At 49.3% G+C, this 20,277-nt stretch overlaps 1 non-coding gene across 1 annotated transcript; it reads left to right on the top strand.

Annotated features, from left to right (window-relative positions):
* The first annotated feature begins 18,711 nt into the window (after window positions 1–18,711).
* Window positions 18,712–18,799, top strand: TRNAL-UAA (transfer RNA leucine (anticodon UAA)). The gene has a single exon. It is a non-coding gene; the product is annotated as a tRNA-Leu (tRNA).
* Window positions 18,800–20,277: the final 1,478 nt, after the last annotated feature.

Genomic DNA, 20,277 nt, shown 5'->3' with positions numbered 1-20,277 from the left:
GACAGCTACTGCGTCATTTCCTATCAAAAAAACCAAAGTTGTTTTTCATTACCATACACGCACGAACTGCGGAATATTGGTATGTTACGCACCCGCGCATTAGTTATAGCAAGAAAATCATTGCTTACACATTACTTGTCCTGCTGAATGTTGTAATCTCTACGAATGTTGACACTTCCATTTGCACATTACCTAGCCTACACAGTTTTTTTGAGGCGAAAGCCTTTTACGGATCGTAAGTGGCGTTATAGTAGCGTGGACAGAATGTGCCACGCTTTCACGAATCCATATCCATCCAACAAGCCAATTGTTAATTTAATCCATAGTCTAACAAGCCAAAGCATAATCTAATAATAATCAAATCCACAATCAAACAAGGCACTAACTGTCAATGAAGAACGATCGGGACAGAATTTATGCGAAATTGCTTGGCGGTCTGGCAACACCGCGCCCACAACTTCCGGTTTCCATCTTGGCGCGGTCGAGCTCGTCGAGCTGGTGCATCGATTGCTATGCGTACTTTCTTCTTGCGAGTGGAATTTCAACCGGCAAGCTTCAGCTGCTGCGTTGTTTTCACAGCTGATCTTTGACTAAATGTAGGTGCTTTCAATAAGCGCCAGCTTACTCCTACCGCGTCCTCAGCTTCGCTTGAAGTCTGGCGCTGATGATCGCAATAATCGGCACTAGAAAGTGGGTTGGAAAGTCGAACCGTGACCGTGTGCTGTTGTCGTTTTAATGCTCGCATTAGAGCACCAGTTCAAGCATCACGCATTATCATGGCTATTTTATTCCCAGGTGGACGTGAATTCATCTGGTAGGGTAGCGAGCGGTTATTTTGCGGTGAGTGCGCACCTGTGTTGACAAACTTCTGTGATAGTGCGAACTTTCGTTCGCGCCGACGCCAGGAGCTTCGTGCATTGCAGTATAATCACACAAGACCCTCGACCAGCTGCGTAATCCGATTCCTTTACTGTAATGTGCAATGCGCACCTGCGGTTTTCAACGTCACCGTTTCAGAGCCCGGCGTCGGTTGATTTTCGCCGCAATTCGTTGAAACCGCGTCTTGCTTAAGACGCAGTTGAAGCGTGTATTGCGATGTTGTCAATCGATATTACCAAGAGGAAAGTGGGCATATATAATTCAAAATGTAAGCAAAGACGCAGTTTTTTTTTTTTTTAGATAAGCACTGAGCTACCGCGGCGGCTTGATTAGAGAAAGAGCGTACAGCTGTAGGTGCCTGCACGGGCTCGATACGCTGGCCAAGTTGTGTGTGCAGGGGCGAAATTAGCATGTTCGGTTGCTTCCGAAACTTAATTAGCTTACTCCCAAACTTGGACAAATGGCTTTGTTGCGAAGCAAGCTGTTGAAGCTTGCCACAACGATAATAAAATCTGATGGCCTGAAGCGTTTTCAGAACACTATTGCACGAACTTTCTAGCTTAGAAATGCGTCCCTCCTTCATAATAAAGTAGCTATATTATTCGCTTCTTTTTTTTTAGATTTTCGTCGCCGCAGATATGGAAGGTATAGGAATCCTCAAGAAATAAAGCATTCGCACCTTAGTTTTTATACGTAGGGTGTATTGCTTCATATGCGTATGGTCCAGAGAGTTTGCTCGCCCTTCTAAAACTAATTGAACGCGGGAAAAACTTAACTGAACACGTAGCAAACTAAGCAGTAATCGGCATATGGTTCTTCGAGTGAACTTATTTCGCCACGGCACGAGCGATTGGCCCGCTCAAAAAAATTACCTTCTCTATTACGTTGTTCAAGTATGCGTGTATATATATTCACGCCCGACCGGGGAGTTGATAAATGCACGAAATCGGCTTCTAATTTTGATCAGAGACAACAAAGGCTGTGGTCCTTATCTTAATTTAAACGCAAATCACCTCGAGAGATTTCTCAAAAATCAGCGCAGAAAGCGAAAGCTGCGCACTGATCCGCGTGCTGACACATGATACCTCGCATGACGTTTTGTGTTACTAAAACGTTGGGACGGAGTAAAAAAAATAGAAAAGCGAAAAGCTGGAACGCACCTAGTTCTGGCACGCATCGTAGTGTCTTTTCACAGTGGAGAGGGTAGCGCAACACTGCATCGGCATTTTACTTTTCAAACGAAGCGCAGCCGTTTTAACCCAACACTGGGCAGCGGTTTCGTTTTCTGTACCGTGCCAACATGGAGGACTTAGTTCTCAGAGCGTCGAGAGATGGCGCTGCGCATTTCGCATATCTAAAGCCCGTGGAAATTTTTAAAGTAGCGACAACCTTTGCAGAACGCCGCCTCTCCCTCTCCTGCGCCCGTCGCCTCTTCCCATTGGTCGATGGTTTCGCGCGCAAAAGTCCTTTAAACCCGCGCTTTTCGCGGCCGCAGACGCCATATTGTCCGCTCCAACCGCGTACTGTAGGTTCGGCAGGCGTCGTTGCGGACACTGCGCTTTTGCTTGCTGTGAAGAACAGCGGCTTTTGTTTTGCTCGGAACGTGTGTCAGTCACGTAACTTCAAGCCGTCTATCTGTGCGGCATGACGGGCTGCTGCGCTTTCGGGTGCAAGAACCGTCACGACGGTGGGAAGCGGTTCTTCGCGATCCCATAATCGAAAACCGACGCGGGCCGGAGGAAGGTTTCGTTACACAGAATTGGCCGGGCGAAATTTAACGCAACGCCATCGATCAGACTTTGCGAGGTCAGTGACGTGCTTTCAATAGCTGCTGAGTTTTCCTTTTTTTTTTTCAAGCTACGCTGTGCAGTGGTTTGTTCGCAATCGAGCGTATGGCCGCAGTACGCTCGACATAAGGGCGCTTGCGTTGAGCGCATCGTGATTGCACGCACGCAAACGTGTAACTGACGCGAGGCACACGTCTAACTGTAGAGTGACGTTCCTTAAATTTGAGCGCATGCTGCAGTTAGACATACGTGCGTACTATAAGCGCAGATCAAACTGCGCTCTGACATGGTGAAGCGCACGCGTTACATTCTACAGTCGCGCGCGTGCGCGCGTGCATATTATATACAGATATATTACAGAAAAAGACAAGAAGAGAATTATCGCGCCGATATGCATCGTCAAGGCACCGTAGGCACCGTTGGTGGAAACACCAGCTAGCTAGCGCGCGCAGGCTTGCGTTTACTCTCGAAATATGACCAGTAGCTATGGGTATGCGTGATAGTGCCCATCGTAAGTGGGTCGCGCGTTTCCTGACGCATACTTTGTAACATCACTTCCGCGTTCTCGCTTCACCTTGACGCCTAACTAGTTAGGAGGAGGCTACGAATGCGAGCAAATCTGTGATAACCTCTTTTATTAATGCTAAAACGTTTTTTTTTTTTGTTAACATTGCCCACAGTGAGGCCTCCATTATCTCCGTTTTGTAGCCGCTTTTTTTTTAAAAATGAGACCCGTATAACAAAAGGCTTTGGCTTTACCGATGTGCATTTAGTACTCGGGCTGTTTCCGAACCTTAGCCGGGCATGTCTACCTCGCGGGCCGGGCCGGGTTCGGGCCTATATCGAAAAAATCGGGCCGGGCTGGGGCGGGTAACGAAAAAGGTTGACGGGCTCGGGACGCGTGAATAATTAAGGCCCGTGCTGTGCTCTAATAGCGGCTATACGAGTATGAAAGATTATCGGACAGATGTGTTAAAATCGAGGTAGGTTTTGCTTCTCACTAAATGCCTGATGCCGATGAAACATTTACGTAGAACTTTATTATCCCTTTGCTGGCAGGCGAAGGATGTTTGCGAGGTAGGTTTTGTCCTTACTAAGTCACTATTCCAAAGAAAATTTCAATGCGGGAGTCTATATCGTTACAGTTCATGCACGCGAGAGAACATTAGGGGAGGCACAGATAAGTACAGACGTAGCGTGGACTTCACACCGTATTTCGAGCACTTCCTCAAGCGTCTAACCTGGTCCGCGATACACTGCAGCAGACCAAAACCGAAAGCCACTAGAAGAGCGGATGAACTACAGGCATTTATAATGCCTTCACTTGCAGGTGTCTTTTCGAATGTCAAACCTCTGCATCCGTAGTAGCACGTCCAGCGTTCCGGCGGGGACGGTCGTTCTGTTTGCATACCCCTCTTCACCAAAACAGATCACCGCAAATTCATTCTACGGCCTCGTGATTCACGGTTACGTTCAATGCACGCTCCACTCTCGATATCAAACTTGGCACTCCGCATAGAGCCCGGCGCTCCCGGACACGGTGCGCGTGCGGCTCGACCAAAACAATCCATCTATGCGTGCTCATTTTTACCTTTAGACGATTCAGTGAAGCATACAAATTTTTCTCCTAAGTCACTGATGTATTTATGCAGCGGAACGCACGGTTAATGCGGAGACATAGAGAAGAACTCGGCAAGCACGGTAATCCAGCGCAACCTATTGAAAAGGGGCGTTAGTTCCGTTGGAGCGGGCTAGAGGTCGCCACTGCAGTCACATGAAATCACAAAGAAAACAAAAGTCGTTCGCCCGGCGCGCGGGGGAGGAGGAGAGAAGAGGGAGGGCGTCTTGTCGCTACTTTAATTTTTCAGGGGCTTTACGCATATCGTCTATTAAATGAGTACAAAAGTATGCTTCCGGTAAATTTACTTCTAGCTTGGCGTGTCGTAGCGCCATCCTTTGGCATGCACTGAAAACCTCTCTCGCAGTGTACGACGCTGGCCTAGCAGATGGCGCGCGCGTAGTAACGCAGCGAACGCCAGCTTGTCAATTTCGCATTGCCCGAAGACCCGCAGCGGTGGCTCAGTGGTTGGAGCGCTTGGCTATTGAGCCAGAGTTTCCGGGTTCGAACCCGGGTTCGAACCTGGACGCGGTAGCCGCTTTTCAATGGAGGCGGAACACAAAAGGCGCCCGTGTGCTGTGCGATGTCAGTGCATGTTAAAGACCCCCAGGTGGCCCCACAGTAAACATGGCACATACAAATCTTTTCATTTCTTCTTTCTCTTCTTCCATTATCATTTCCATTACGGCGCGGTCCAGGTGCCCAGCTAGATGTGAGGCAGTTACTCCACCATTTCCTTTGCTCAAAAAGAAAAAAAAATTTCACGCCGCTGTTTTCTCCACTCACCTTGTGTTTCTCCAGAGCAATTCACTACAGCCTCCTGACATGGTAGAGCGTTAATTCCTCCAGAGGGTACGTGGTGGCGCTACCAACACCATTGCTGCGAGAGCTTGCGGTTTTGTTTCGCCGTCACCTCAGACGATGGAGATTTCCGATTAATCTTGACCGAATCAGGCAAGTACTCCTCCCAAAACCCGCCGCGGTGGCTCAGGAATGAGGGCGCTCGGCTACTGAGCCCGAGTTCCCGGGTTCGAATCCGGCCAAGGCGGTCGCGTTTCGATGGAGGCGAAACGCAATGGCGCCCGATTGCTGTGCGACGTCAGTGCGCGTTAAAGACCCTCAGATGGCCGAAGTTATTCCAGAGCCCTCCAATGCGGCACCCATTTCTCTTTCTTCTTTCACTCACACCTTCGTCCCTTCCCTTAAGACGCGGTTCGTGTGTCCACCGAGATGTGAGACAATTACTGCATCATTTCCTTTCCTCAAAAAACCAATGTTCAGTTTTACCCCTCCCAAACGTAATATAAACGAAAACTATATAAATCTAACTAAAATAATATAATAAATAAAACAAACGAAACGAAATTTGAGCCCGAAGAAGATTGTGGTTAAGCCGAGAGGATTATTTTCGCTTTTCTCTGAGCGACGGAAGAGTAAGTTTTGTGAGTTAATGCGTAGGTTAATTAGGAGTACGCTCAAAATAAAGGAATAAAACAAATTAGCAACCACGGCTTTCCCTGGGAAGGCGCAGCGCGCTCTGCGACGGCCTCCGAGATGCAGCTATAGCTAGCTAGATAAATTCTTGAGGCCATACTCTTTCTAGCACGCTCTCAGAGGGCGACCCACATGGAGCGAACTTGCGCTGCGGATTTTGAGCGGCGCGGCGGAACGCGGACGCACCGCCGCTGTGCCGCACCACAAGAGGCGGAAAACGGGCGGCTGCCGCCAAACCGCTGCCGACAAAAACAAAAAAAAAAGATTTGTAAGCTTACTCTAAAGCCATTGTTTATTGGAGGGCGTATTCTCACTTTTTAGTTCAGCGTATGCTATCTCCCCTCCCCTCTCCACTCCACCCCCACTCGATTTCACCCTGCGCGCCGTGCCACCGGCAGCTGCTGCTAGCAGAGACGCAAAAATAGACTCAGCCTATAGTAGCGCCATCTGGTTCTCGGGACAAGAACCATTATTGTAAACAAACCGGCTCTCCTCTTAAGCCTAGAAGTGGGAGAATCGTCACTCTAAATAAAAAAATAAGGCAAATTTATCACTTATAAGATTTATTATAGGCAAGGCGAGACGAAGCGAAAGACCGGTGCTCCATTTACGGCCAGTGAACGCAGTGAAAAAGGCAGCAACAACGAGAATTCAGTCCAAAGCGAGGGGTCCGGCTTCGAAAGGCGCCGCCATGTTTGTCGCCGCGCGCGTGCGGAAGCTAGATGCGGGAAGAGAGCGCCCTTATTGGTCCGCGCTGACAGCTCGCATTCGCCGCTTCCGGTGAGCGGCTGACCGCCGGGCGAACGTATCTAGCACTGCTTGGTCGGCGGCGAACGGCCGCCGGCGGCCAAGCGGCCGCCGCCGGGCGGCCGTACGCAGGTTTTCCGCACTGGTTCTGGTGCCACCTCGGCGCTCTGGATCAGCACAGTAGCCAGTGTGAGTGGGTGAGGGAACAAACGCAGGTGAATGACATCCTAGTCAAAATCAAGAAGTAGAAATGGGCTTGGGCAGGACATGTAATGCGAAAGCAAGATAACCGTAAGTCCTTAAGGAACGGAATGGACTCCAAAAGACGGCAAGCGTAGCAGGGAGCGGCAGAAAGTTAGGTGGGCGGATGAGTTTAAGAAGTTTGCGGGGATACGGTGACCGCAGCTGGCAAAGGACAGAGTTAATTGGAGAGACATATGAGAGGCCTTTGCCCTGCAGTGGGCGTAGTCAGGCTGATAATGAAGATGATTCTAGACACTGTACTTTTGCTGCATGGAGGAATGAAAGTATCAAGCAGGGGCCTACGTAAAATTTTTTCAAGCCGGACGTGAGGGTCTCCCCTTAGTTGGCCGCCATCTCAGCGCGTCTGCGCATGCGCAGCAAACAATTATGGAGATGACGGCGACGCTGCTCCCAATGTTACTATTGGCTGTGCCGTTGTTGTCCTCATTATCATCTAGAGCACAACAATAACAACAATCGGCCAATGAACTCCCAGTGGCGCTTGCGAAAACACGTGATTTCCGGTAAATTTTTTTATATGTCATTGAAGGAACAAGGAGCAGTGGTTGATTTCGCTGCTCCCGCTAATTCTCTCTTTTTTTTGCAGCACCAGGGCCTTTTGGCACATCCTATTACTCGGAGGGGCCCTGTAAGACCTCATGGACCCTCTGAATGACATCTTTCTTTGTTGTCCGTGCCTCATTTTCGAATTTTTGCCGGTTTTCGGTCTTTGGCAGGCCTAGCAGCTGTCAGCTTGGCAATGGACGAACGGGCTGCTCCGGATGGCCCGCCTCCCCGGGCGGCTCTTCCTCGTGCAGGGCGAATCCTGCCATTGTCTCGGACAACCTCTTACCTCCTGGTGCAGTCCAGCGCGAACTGAAAGTTCTTAGAACGCGGATTATATTAGAGAGACGTCCGCCACGGTTACCGTGGAGGAAGCGGAAATTCGCGATCTAAGGCAAGAAGCACAGGTCCGCCAGACTTTCTCTGACGCTCTGTGTGGTGCTCCTATTTCTCCTCTATAGGGGGATACCGGAATTGCAGCCCTGGATGCGACCCCTGGCCCACCAGGACCTCGTCCAGGTGGGGACTCTCGGCCGGACCAGCTGCCGCATCAGATGTTATTAACTTCTGTCGCGGCCTCGGCGGACATCGGCCGCGAGATGGCGGCGTTGATCAAGGGGAACATCGACCCCGAAGTCGAGGGCATCGGAGCTGTTAACCTCTGGCACTCTCGTCGTGCCCTTACGGTCGCCTCCAAGGACCCTGCGGACCTGGACCGCCTCAAGACCGCTATTACCCGGATCGAGACCACTCGAACCTCGATCAGTGTCGTATCCTTCAGCAGAGAGAGTCACACATTCGCCTTGCCGGCGTCGACCCCGACGTGGGGCCCAAGGACCTCGTCATGACCCTTCACCATCGGAACCCCAATCTCCATCTTGTCACCTCCTCCTGCAAGGTCAGGCTATCTTTAAGATATGGACAGTTCGTCCTCGTCCACGAGGTTGACCCCCCTGCCTTTGCCCATCTATGCACGCCACGTCGCATGACCCTTGAGTGGACTTCTGTCGAGCTCTGCGAAGACCTGCCTGTGCCGCTCTGCACCCACTGCGCGCAATACGGCCAGGCTTTGAAGGCACGTAAGCAGAACAACCTCTCGAAGGCTTTTTGCGCCCGCTGTGCGGGGTCGCACGGATTGGCGGCTTGCCCGAACCCCATCCAGGATTCCAACAAGAGGTGCGCCCCTTGCGCTGCCGCCAGTCGCCCGTCCGGTCACCCTGCGGGGCACGGGTCTTTTTCCCTTTTGCGTGAACATGTGGATGGGATCCGCGTCCGTACTCATTATGGGCCTTAGCGTTCACGTATCCCCGCATCCCCTGCCCGACCAACCCACTGCCGCGGTTTTGGTCGCTGTCGCAGCAGTCCAAATCGTGGAATCGAGGCAGCTTGGCGAGAGCAAGACGGCACTGGTGAACTTTAGCAGTGACCACGTGCACTGGAGCTTGGATAGCCACAAAGAGGAGTCTCAGGCCGGGAGGGGCGGCCGTTCAGGCAGCTGCTCGAGATCTCGCTTCAAGTAGGTTACGGGAAAAAAACCCAGTGTGGGTCCTGCAGTCCAGGGCCAGCAGCAGCAAGGACAGCAGTGACAACCGCAGCAGCAGCCGCCGGAGACTCAACGGCATCACGCAGAGAGCTACGCAGGTAAGGTCACCTCCCCTGCTCCAACAAAACACAGAACAGTACACCCAAGGCAGCGAAAACAAGATCAAAAGGCTCAGGGCCGAGCACACCATGCTTCAACAGAAGGTAGAAGAACACTTAATCACCGCGAGATCTCAGGGAACGTTACCCCATGTGGAATCTCTGCATAAGCTGGAGGTGATCGCCGAGGTGGCAGCACAAAGCCAGGCGTCAAAGAAACGATGTCCAAACTACCACATATGGCTAATCGACGTGCCTAGAAACTTTCGATGTGCGCGCAGTGAAACTGTCATACCTATAAACGCAAATGCAATATCTTTCCAGTGATAATCGTCCTTAAGGAGATAAGATACGAACCGACCTTTACTGGATACGCAACATATGTCAGCCGAGCCAAAGGGAAGGCTGCGTTCTTGGTGTACAAGTCCATTGCGGTCGTCGAAGACCAAATTGACCAGGACGAACTTGCTCACGTCTTCCTCAAGGGTATACCAACAAAGAGGAAAGCACGCAGTGCCTTTGTTCTGAAGGCCCATAACCCGCCATGGCAGATATGGACAGACTTTGACCTACTTGTGAGGCAAGCGGTAGACAAGGCCGTTCACAATAGTCTGATCATCCTTGGAGATTTCAACGTCTGCCACAAACGTTGGGGAGATCTTAAGGACACCGCAAAGGGCAAAGACTTAGCTAATGTCATGGAGAACGATGGCATGGAATTCGTTAGTTATCATACGTCGCAAGCATGAAAAGTGCTTAAGTCCGTCAAGCGAGGCACCTGCCCGGACCTCACTTTCGTCAAGAACACGAAGCAGGCAGGGTGGTGCAACACCGATGAAGACTTGGGCGGTGACCACTGTATATTAACCGCAACGATACCTACCGCACCTCTCAAAAATTAAATTGGCAAAACCATATTTACTGATTTTGATGCATTCCGGTAGGCATGCAGACCCAACTCAGTCCATACCATTGAGGACTGAAGCAACATGCTGAGAATTAACCGTTCACAAGAGCGACACGAAGGAATTTGACAGGGCTGTGCAGGAACCCGAGGTCAACGCGCACCTCTTCCACCTCTGGAAAGCTTGAGAGAGCATGATCAGATGGCGATGGCTGAAATACAAGTCACTGAGGAAGAAGATCACTCAAATCGGTGACCAAGCGGCGCAGTATGCTGACATCTTGGCGAGGTGGAACTGGGACCAATTTTGTGACTCGTTCAATGGTACCCTGAGTATGGCAAGGACTTGGGCCCTTTGATGCTCACGATCGACCAATCGAAATCGCGCTCTGAAACTAGTAACACCTTATAACTCATTACTCACACCTTTGAAGGCGACGATGCGGATCATCTGCAAATGCTCACTGGAAGATATATCGGCACGAGCCGCCCTCCACCCAGCTCTGCAATCTATCACGGCCTAGAAAATACCAAGCTAAATCGTCCCATTACCGAGGACGAGGTAAATGCGGCGATTCGTGCAGCGGCCAAGAACACGGCACCGGGTTGTGACAAGATTGGCAACTCGATTATACGCAATCTGGCATCTGTCGAGATGGAACATTTGACCACCTGCATGAATGAGCTGTGGGTAGCGGGAACGGTGCCTCAGGAGTGGAAACACGCGGATGTAGTGGTCATCTTTAAGCCTGGGAAGAAACCGGACCTCGAGACCTGCCACCCATATCACTAACATCGCGCCTCGGCAAGCTCTGCAAGCGAGTGGTGCTCACCCGACTCTAAAGCTATCTCGAACCTGCTACCTAAGACGATGTTCGGCTTTCGCCCCCATCTGTCGACTCAAGACGTCCTCGTCCTCCTCAGGGAGGACGTCTTAACCAGAACACCCTATTACACAGAAAACATAGTCAAGGCTCTCGATCTAAAAGGGGCTTTTTACAGCATGAACCACAGCACAATCCTCGAGGGTATGAGTCGACTAGGCTGCGGTCAGAAGATCCATGCTTATGTCAAGGCCTTTCTGACTTGTAGAACCACAACAATTGGCATGGATGACCTAAGGTATGACATTATGAAGATGCCTAACAAGGGCGCACATCATGGCGCGCTAAATAACTATAAAATAACTATAAAAAATTCGGGACTGACCTGTTTAATATATCTAAACGCGAATTACGACAGATTCACTGCATACACTCCTAAAAATTGTACCTGTGTTCCTATGATATGTATATTTAATCTTTTGTTTATTGTACCTCTTTGTGCCCTCTGTATTTATTGCATTGTTGTTTTTTCTTCTTTTTTTTTCTTTCTACTGTATTTTATTTTGGCTCTGCTAAATCGCGAAGAGTTTAGATGTGTATATTTATGTTGTTCCATGCCTTGCTGCTGTTGCCCTGTAGAGGGGGGCTGTGGGTCTTTGTCAAGCTGCCGTTTACGAGCAGCTTTTACCCACAACCTCCTCCATCATACCGATGGAAATAAAGATTATTATTATTATTATTATATGATCTTCCCGATACGTTTCAATATCACCATGCCCGGACTGTTCGGCATTAGGCACGCCGTATATGCCGATGACATCACGGTATGGGCCGACGAATGACCGGCTCCAGGAAGCGGCGGACTGTGTGAGCCAGTACGCCAATGAGTGTGGCCTAGCCTGCTCTCCGGACAAGTCTGATATTTCTGGAATACGCAGCAGAAAGTATGACAAATCCCTCAAATTGGAGGTCACGCTTTGCGGACAAGTCATTCCAGAGGTCCAGACTGCAAATACGGGGCATGTGGCTACAGTCTAACCACCGAGCAGACCACATGCTCAGACTCCTTTCCGTAGCCACGGCCCAGGTACGGTGAGGCTAGTACCAGCCTTGGTCGTCAGCAGGGCCCCGTAAAGTCAGCCGTATCAGAACCTAATCAACTCAGAAACCGAGCAGCTAGAGGCCTTGCTCCGCAAAACCTGTGAGGTGGCCTTGTGCCTCCCCAAGCGTACCTCCACGAGCAAGCTGGTGGACCTCGCCGTTACCAACAGCTACCTAGAGCTTCAGGAAGCGCAACTCAACTCCCAAGTTGAACGGCTCCTACTAACACCAATCAGCAGATTTCTACTGAAGAGAATTGGCTATCGAGATTGCTTCGAGAGCATCAAAGAAGTCGAAGACATCCCGGACGAAATTCGGGCATCCTACACGGTCCTCCCGATTCAACGACACATGCACCCGGAACTACACCGAGGCACGAGGGAAGAAAGAGCCAAGAGTCTGGGAAAACGATCGGCGGTCACGTGGATGCTGCTTGTCACGCTGGAAATTCAGCGGCTGTTGCTAGGGCAGTAAATTCTGCGTACCAAGAAATCGCCAGCGTTGCCATCACAGACTACAAACCTACCGAGGCTGAAGAGGTCGCTGTGGCTCTAGATGTAGCCATCGGCAACGCGCATGGAGAGTCTCTGACCATCGTCACCGACGCGCAGCAGGCCTGCAGGAATTATCTCATCGGACTAGGCAACACGGCCATTTGACTCATTCATCAACGTGGGGGCGCAAGCACCGGAATCAAACATTAGATACCAGGAAACGCGGGGCTCTCCGGGAATCACGCGGCTGACATTCGAGGCCTCTCCTAGCGATGGCTGAAGCGTGGCTTCCAAAGTCCATAGCCCAACGGTACGGCGTCATACTGGAGGACATAAAGAGCATCAGGAGATGGTACCCTCCGCCTCATTCTAAGTTGAGTCAAGAGGAGGCGCTCGCTGGCGCCAGCTTCAGACAGGCACCTCTCCGTGCCTATCAATGATCAAGAAAATTCCCACGCTTATGAAGATAGACGGCCACATTGCAGGGGTTAAAGATACATTATTTCATACCACGTGGACCTGCCAACGTAACCCCGCTGTGCTTTCACACCAAAGTCTCGCATAAGAGCAGTGGGAGGGGGTCTCGGCCACCACGGTCCCGGGGTGATCTTGTGCCGCGGCTGTCTCCGTGGGAGCCCTGGACTACACGAGCTTCGGCAGCAACCACACTGCTCCCATCGAGGAGCCTTTTCGAATAAAGTTTATTCTTCTTGTGGTGCAGCTCGGATAGCGAGGGCCTCTCCTTAATTTTTCTTCCTCCGTGTTCTGCTGTGTGCACCGCAAAGATGGCGGCGGGCGGCGGCGCCAACAATAAAGCCGACAACGGAGCAAACGACAAGTGCGACTGACATAGCTAGCTCTAACGGAAACTGCGGGAAGTGAATTGCGTCCAGTGTACACAGGCGAGCGAATTCGCCAGAGGTGTCGTCAGGCTGATCGATGTGCCTGGTCCCTCAACATGTAGTTGTAACTTCTATATGTATTGTATATGTATTCTATATGTATGTATGTATATATTCTATATGTATATGTATATCTGTATGTATTGTATTGTATATGTATGTATATGTATTGTAACTTCATGTAATTGTAACTTCTAATAAAGGATAATGTGCTCACCGACATGCTCGACAGAGTGGAGTCGAGTTTGTGTTTTGGGTAAAAACCGGTTGTCGGATTCATGTAGACGCTGCCGGATCGCAAATGCAGGCGGCTGGGCGAGTCGAGTTAACTCGCCTGCAGGGGGTAGGTTTACTAAATTATACTAGAACTAGGTTGCTCGAACTGTTATTAGAACATTGGGTTGACTGGCCTGACTCGCTCTGCGAAATGCATGTAAACGCGCTCGAGTAAGGGAGTCGGGTTGGCGGGAGGAGAGAGGAGGAATCGGTACCTGTTCTGTACTGCTGCCGTAGAGCCTCCGAGACAACGGCAGGGTGGCGCGATCTCGGACGTCGCCTTTCCGCACCTGCACCCCACTGCTCAACGCTTGGCGTCGCCCCAGTCGCGCGAGTCTTTACTCGCTGTTCATGTAGACGCGCAATCGTCGAGCAGAAGCTACTAGAGTCTTGGACTGAGGAACCCATCCACAATCCGCTCCGGTGTTCTTTTATGCAATAGGAGTTTATTATCTCTCTCGAGCAGGGCTGACCTTGCTCTGCGAGACACCTTACTCGACCCAGATCTCTGAGTTCATACCCGCTGATTGGACTGTAAAACTTTTATTATCGGCTTGAGTTTATTTATTTATTTGAAATATCTTATAGGGTCATTGGGCATTGTGTAAGGGTGGCGAAAAAATATAATATAGTGCATTAATAACCAAAGGACACAAAAGGGAACATACGATCATGATAAAAAAAAATAAATCAATACAGTGCATTAATAACCAAAAGAAACAAAAGGGAAACATACAGTCATGATAAACAGTATATCAACAAATTAGTAGAGAAGAAGAAACGTCGCGGGAATAACAACAGGAAAAAAAGAACACGCGACACAAAATAAAGCACAACAATAAAGGATAATGTGCTCACCGAACGTGGGAATAATGAGTAAAATAGCGTGATTAAGGCAAATACGGAAACATGGCAGGCAAACATAAGTAAGAAAACATCCGAATGGCAAGAGAGTAGCAGTAAAGTAAAGAACAAAAAATCAGAAATAAAAAAAAAGACTTGAACGGAGGCGTGCTAAATGACGGTTTCAGTGAAATGTGTGATGAGTTGAGAACGGAAGGAATCTAGATTAGACGCGAAAGCGATGTTGTCTAGTAGGCCATTCCATAATCTGATGGCTCGTGGTAGTGCAGATCAATTGAAAGCGAATGTATCACCACTGCGAAACTGAACTGATTATACAATCTTTTAGACGTGCGGGATGAGACATCGAGGTGAAATGAACTTGTTCTATTGAAGTGCACATATTTGTGAAATAGTGTTAGGAGAGCGATGTGACGGCGCGTGCTTAATGATTGTAGAGAAAGATCGGTTTTAATCTGAGTGACGCTTGAACGGTAGTTGTAGTTTCGTGAAATGAATCGTGCTGGATAGATTCTAACGCGATGATCATGTTCTTATGATAGGGAGACCAAATGGGAGAAGCAACTTCAAGTTGTGGACGAACAAAAGTGAGGTATTCTAGTTTTAGAATATTGTACGGTGAATTTCGGAGATTACGGTGTAGGTATCCTAATGACTTTACATCCCCAATTACAAGTAGGTTAGTTGATCTGGCTAGGTGGCCGTCAGTGGAGAGTGGCGGCGACTTCTTGGGCTCTATTCATGGCCTGTGCTTCGGTTTCAGGTAGGAGCTGAGCAACAAGGTCTCCCGCGGGCCCGCGTGCGCGAGCCTCTAAAGCGATATTGGTGGAGATCTGTCGGACATTCCCAGATGATGTGGTCTACGGTGGCTTTGCCGCCGCATTTGCTGCACTCCGGTTTAAATTTATCCAGGTAAACATTGCTTAGGACATATATTAGAAAGGGCGACAAAAAGAAAGAAAAGTGTCCAGCCCGCGCCGCCATTTGGCACAACGGGCTATGGCTTCGGACAGTGGGGTTAGGGAGAGTTTGTTTGAAGTTGTCTCCACAGTACCTCCTGCGAAGCTTGACTTCAAAGGGTGTCTAGTTCAAATAGCCACTTTCCGGGTGCTTATCGATGGCGTGCCACCTGGAAGCGGTGAATAAAATATGATGCCGTATATCGCCAATGTCTTCTGAAAAGTGTCGTTTTTCCCCTCTTCTTTTACTTCTTAAATTGTATCTCTGACAGTTACATCTTTGGATTTTTGTTAATGCATCTCTATCACTGATTTTGTTGCCAGGCGGTTGTGTGTTTGTCAACAATCTCGAAACTTGCAGCATGAACACAGTTTACGTTATTAACCGCGAGTAGCGTGGCAATCTGCAAACACCCGAATTTTGGCCAGCGCGAACCGCCGTTTTTGATTCATGGACCTTATGGCAAGTTTCGCAACTGGTAATATGAAAGAGCCCTGTACTCGACCCGTTACTATAGTGTTCATGTAAACATATAAGGCTATACAGGGTGTTTTACGTAACTTGAACCAAGGATTTAAAAAAAAGCGGTAAACCGCAGCCCGCTGAAACCACCGATACATTGTTCGCCATCATGTGGCGCTCCTCAGAATATCTTTTATTGCGCTTAATTAGTTAATTAACTACGATGAATTATGCAACTTTTCGAATATTCATTTTAGTGCCAGGACCGTTACGTTAGGTTGTAGAGCAGGCTTATAAACAACCGATCCAGTTTGTTGTAGCATCGCATTCCTACGGGGTCCTTTTTTCCGGCATCTAAAGAAAGCCCGCGAAATATGAAAAAATACCACCAGCCGCCGCGGTGGCTCAGTGGCTATGGTGCTCGGCTGCTGTCCCGAAAGACGCGGGTTCGATCCCGGCCGCGGCGGTTGAATTTCTTTGGAGGAGAAATTCGAGTTCCGTGTACTGTGCGATGTCAGTGCACGTTAAAGAACCCCAGGTGGTCGAAATTTCCGGAGCCCTCCACTACGGCGTCTCTCATAGCCTTATTCGCTTTGGGACGTTAAACCCCATAAACCAAACCAAACCAAAAAATACCACGTGACTACGCTCGTGCGCTACCAAATTGCAGCGTTTCGAGTAAACGGAGCGTGCCCGCTGACCGTGGCGAAGTGAATGGCCGCCGCTCTCAGCAGCGGCTTGACAGTGCGTCAGCACTTTCCGCAGCGGCGCGGCGGCTGTTCACTTCGGCACGATCAGCTGTTCATCAACATTTGTATTTGCTCCAGCACATATATTTATAAGCCATCTGTTTCCAGCAGAATGTTTTCAAGGTCAGTGACAGAAGCTACAGTTTTGAAAAGCTGCTTGTCCAGCTTCTTGTAGCCGTTCACGAAGCAGCTACCATCTTCTTCCACATAACAGCCCTGGGAATCACTAGACGGCTTGCCGCTAGCTTTCTGCAGTAGAAAACTGCACTCACCTTCCCAGTTATTTCGTCCTCTATAGATTCATGTTGCCACTCCGAAGATGGTAGAGTCGCAGTCGCCAGGTCACCAATCGTCAGTGCAGTGGACGTAATACTGGTTTCCGCCGAGCGGGAAAGAGTCATCAGCTCATCTGGGCTGACTGCCTCTACGCAAGGCTCTCCTGAGGAGGACGTATACTGTCGCTTCAACGATCTTCACGCTTAATTATCAGTCTGCATGACAGCACGCGTTTTTGGTGACTTTCGCCTGCATTTCACAATTTTTGGCTTTGAGAATCGACCTGTAAGGCTGGGAATGAGTCGAGGGCCGGCACCGGGCACTAGTGCCCAGTTCCCGCGAAGAATTCGGACCTCTTGCCCGCTCACAACGTGCTTCTACTCCTTGATAATGTCTGCGTGCTCAAAATGGCGCTCACATATCTTAGACGTGTGAGAGAGCCGTCTGTCCTTGCGATGCAACATCTGCTCCCACCTTTTAAATTCGCTTTCATCGCGAGGCGGTTTGAAAAAATGATGATCGGTGGCATCGTTTCTATTGCCACTTGAGCAGCCGGCGCAAGGCAGGATGGCATGTGTACCTCTCGCTTGAAGTCACCAAGTGCGCATATTTCACCATAAACACGTTTTCACAACACTAACAGCACCATCACACGAAAAACAGCTTGAAATCTGACTAGCCTGTCGTAACTGCAGCAAGCGAAACTCCCGCGACAGCAGACGATGTAAAAAAAGCTCGACTGCAGCGCCACTAGTTCCCGCGCCCACCACTTTAGCCACCTACCGACGCTCCCGACACAGCCGGTCGGCCTTTTCGGGCGAGTGTCCACATTCTGGGGAAGTGTTTGCGGACACGTATCACATGGTGTGGGCTTACCCTGCCAATCCTGCTTTCCCACCCAACCCCCACCCCACCCGAGAGGACTGGGAGTCTGCCCTGCTCGGCTGCTCAACTCTCCAGGACCAACCAGCCCTGGTGACAAGAACCCGGGACGCCGAGGAGGCCACAGGGGTCCCGGACTAGGGATCCCTCCTAGTGATTGTGAGGGCCGGGCCCTTCAGGCACGGTCCAAGCAATGCATCTCTTGTGCATAATATAAATAAATATTTCACATCACCACTACGCTCGCTCTCTAGAGCGAGAGAGCGCGCGCGTCGAGACCGGCCGTGCTCCCGAGAGGAGCTGCGAAACTGAAACTAAGAACGTTGCTCATTACTGCGAACACAACCATTGCGTACGACTAACGGAACAACCTCCGGCTTAAACAGCACCTCTGTTAAAATCACGAGGTCGAAAAATACAGAGGCGCCCGAATCTGATCTCGTATACACAGCGTCCGTCGCACTGCGAGTGTCCAATGCAACAAACGGTACTTGATGCAGCACACTCTACTTAATATGCATAATAAATTATTGTTAAAAAACTGACCGCACGTAAGTCAGGATGGCCTTCCTGCAAAACTGAGGATGATTAAGCTGCCAGTGGCCATCTTTTAAATATTCTGATTTGCCCAAGATTACTATGCTGCACTCTTGTCAGCTGGTTTTATTACGATGTTTTTGTCTTTGCGCAACGTTTCCAAAGCCTGTCGTTCTTCGTTCGAAAGATTGTTGTGGACCGGACGTTGTTTTCCATACGCCCTTATTATGTCCTTTTGCACCGCGGATATATACATATCAAGGTGTCTATCACGTTGTTCTTTCGGTGTCCACAACTTGTCTGACACGGTGGGTATCGTTTGTTGTCTGTCGCTGGTGTGCTCGTAGAAATACTCCCTAAGGCGGAGGTTTCGCGCGAAGTTGTCCAAATCCTGGAAGAGTTGAAACTCATTGAACCTACCAGATGCTGGACAAAAAGTTACACCTTTGGAAAAAAGGCTGAGCTCGGCAGGTATGAGAATCTTTTGTGACAAATTAAAAAAAAAAAAACAGGATGGCCGAGCGGTCTAAGACGCCAGATTTAAGCTCTGGTCCTCGAAAGAGGGCGTGGGTTCGATCCCCACTCCTGACAGTTAGTTTTTTTTTTAGAAACTGCTCAATATATTGTTACACAAAGTGTAACATGCTCAGAATATTTATTTCGATTCTTTTTCACCCGCCACAACACAGGATTTCACCACTACACCGTCAAGCCATAGGGAAGCCACCTTCAGAACATCTGAGAAAGCTGAAATTTATTTCCTTTCCTCTCCTCTCCTCCCCTCTCCCCCCCCCCCCCCCCCCCCTCTCTGTCAAAATGGCAGTACTCCCATTGAAGTGTCCCTTGTTAACCGCTGTGGCTATCTATCGAGAGAGTAAACAGCAGGCATACACGGGAGAAAAACGTGAAGCAGTGCACATGCTTTGTTCGAAGTAAAAACACAGACAAAAAAGGCACCCTTTTGCTCTCTGCATAAAGTAAGAGAGAGAGAGAGCGAGAAAGGAATTTTAATGAGAGGAAATGGAGGAGAGGTCGTCTGGTACACAATGTAAAACTTCCCAGAAAATTAAGCAGTCACCTTAAAGATAAAAAAAAAAGATGTTATCGTACACCGTTTAGAGCTACGATTAATGGAGGAGAGGTCGTCATGGTACACAATGTAAAACTTCCCAGAAAATTAAGCAGTCACCTTAAAGATAAAAAAAAAGATGTATATCGTACACCGTTTAGGGCAACGATTATAATGCTTATACACGCCTCAATGTGTAAGAGATCCACTTTCTGACATGCTGAGACAAAAGTAATTGCTTCTAATTGATCTCCACTTCATCCCGGCGTTTTTCTAATATCAAACGGAATTTTTCAAGACACATTTTAATTTTAAAACCTGCAGGAGATATGCTAGTGCCAGTTGGTGCTGTCTGTACACGTGCACTGTACAGAAGGTGGATATGTATGACGTAATAGAGCTCAATAGTTATACGGTTAATCAACAAAAATTAACACATCAACTTTTTATTTTTTTATTTTAAGGGATAAGATTATATTGTGAGATTGAAGGTTGTCAATATCCAAGCTCCAAACTCCAGTATGCTACATCGGTATGGGACCCTAATAATGAGAAATTAATTAGTGACCTCGAGATGGCCCAGAATCACTCCGTTCGTTTTATCCTTGCTAACTACAACCGTGCGTACTGCCAGTGTAACTACCATGAAGTCGAATCTCTGCCTCGCATTGCTGATGTCGCGCAAAAAAGTGACTATTACCCTGTTCCATAAGTTATATCACCATCCTGCTCTACGTTTAGGTTGGTTTATTGGAGTTCAACGTCCCAAAGCAACTCAGGCTATGAGGGACGCCGTAGTGAAGAGTTCCGGGAATTTTGACCACCTGGGGTTCTTTAACGTGCACTGATATCGCACAGTATACGGGCCTCTAGAATTTCGCCTTCATCGAAATTCAGCCGCCGCAGCCGGGATCTAACCCACGTCTTTCGGGTCAGCAGCCGAGCGCCGTAACCACTGAGCCACCACGGCGGGGCCTTGCTCTACGTGACCAGCTCATCCCCCA

This window comes from Amblyomma mixtum, chromosome 3 (assembly GCF_055824585.1).
Source record: "Amblyomma mixtum isolate Tamu chromosome 3, ASM5582458v1, whole genome shotgun sequence".
Classification (NCBI taxonomy): Eukaryota; Metazoa; Arthropoda; class Arachnida; order Ixodida; family Ixodidae; genus Amblyomma; species Amblyomma mixtum.
The sequence above is the reverse complement of the archived record's forward strand: the minus strand, read 5'-3'. Positions and strand labels throughout refer to the sequence as shown.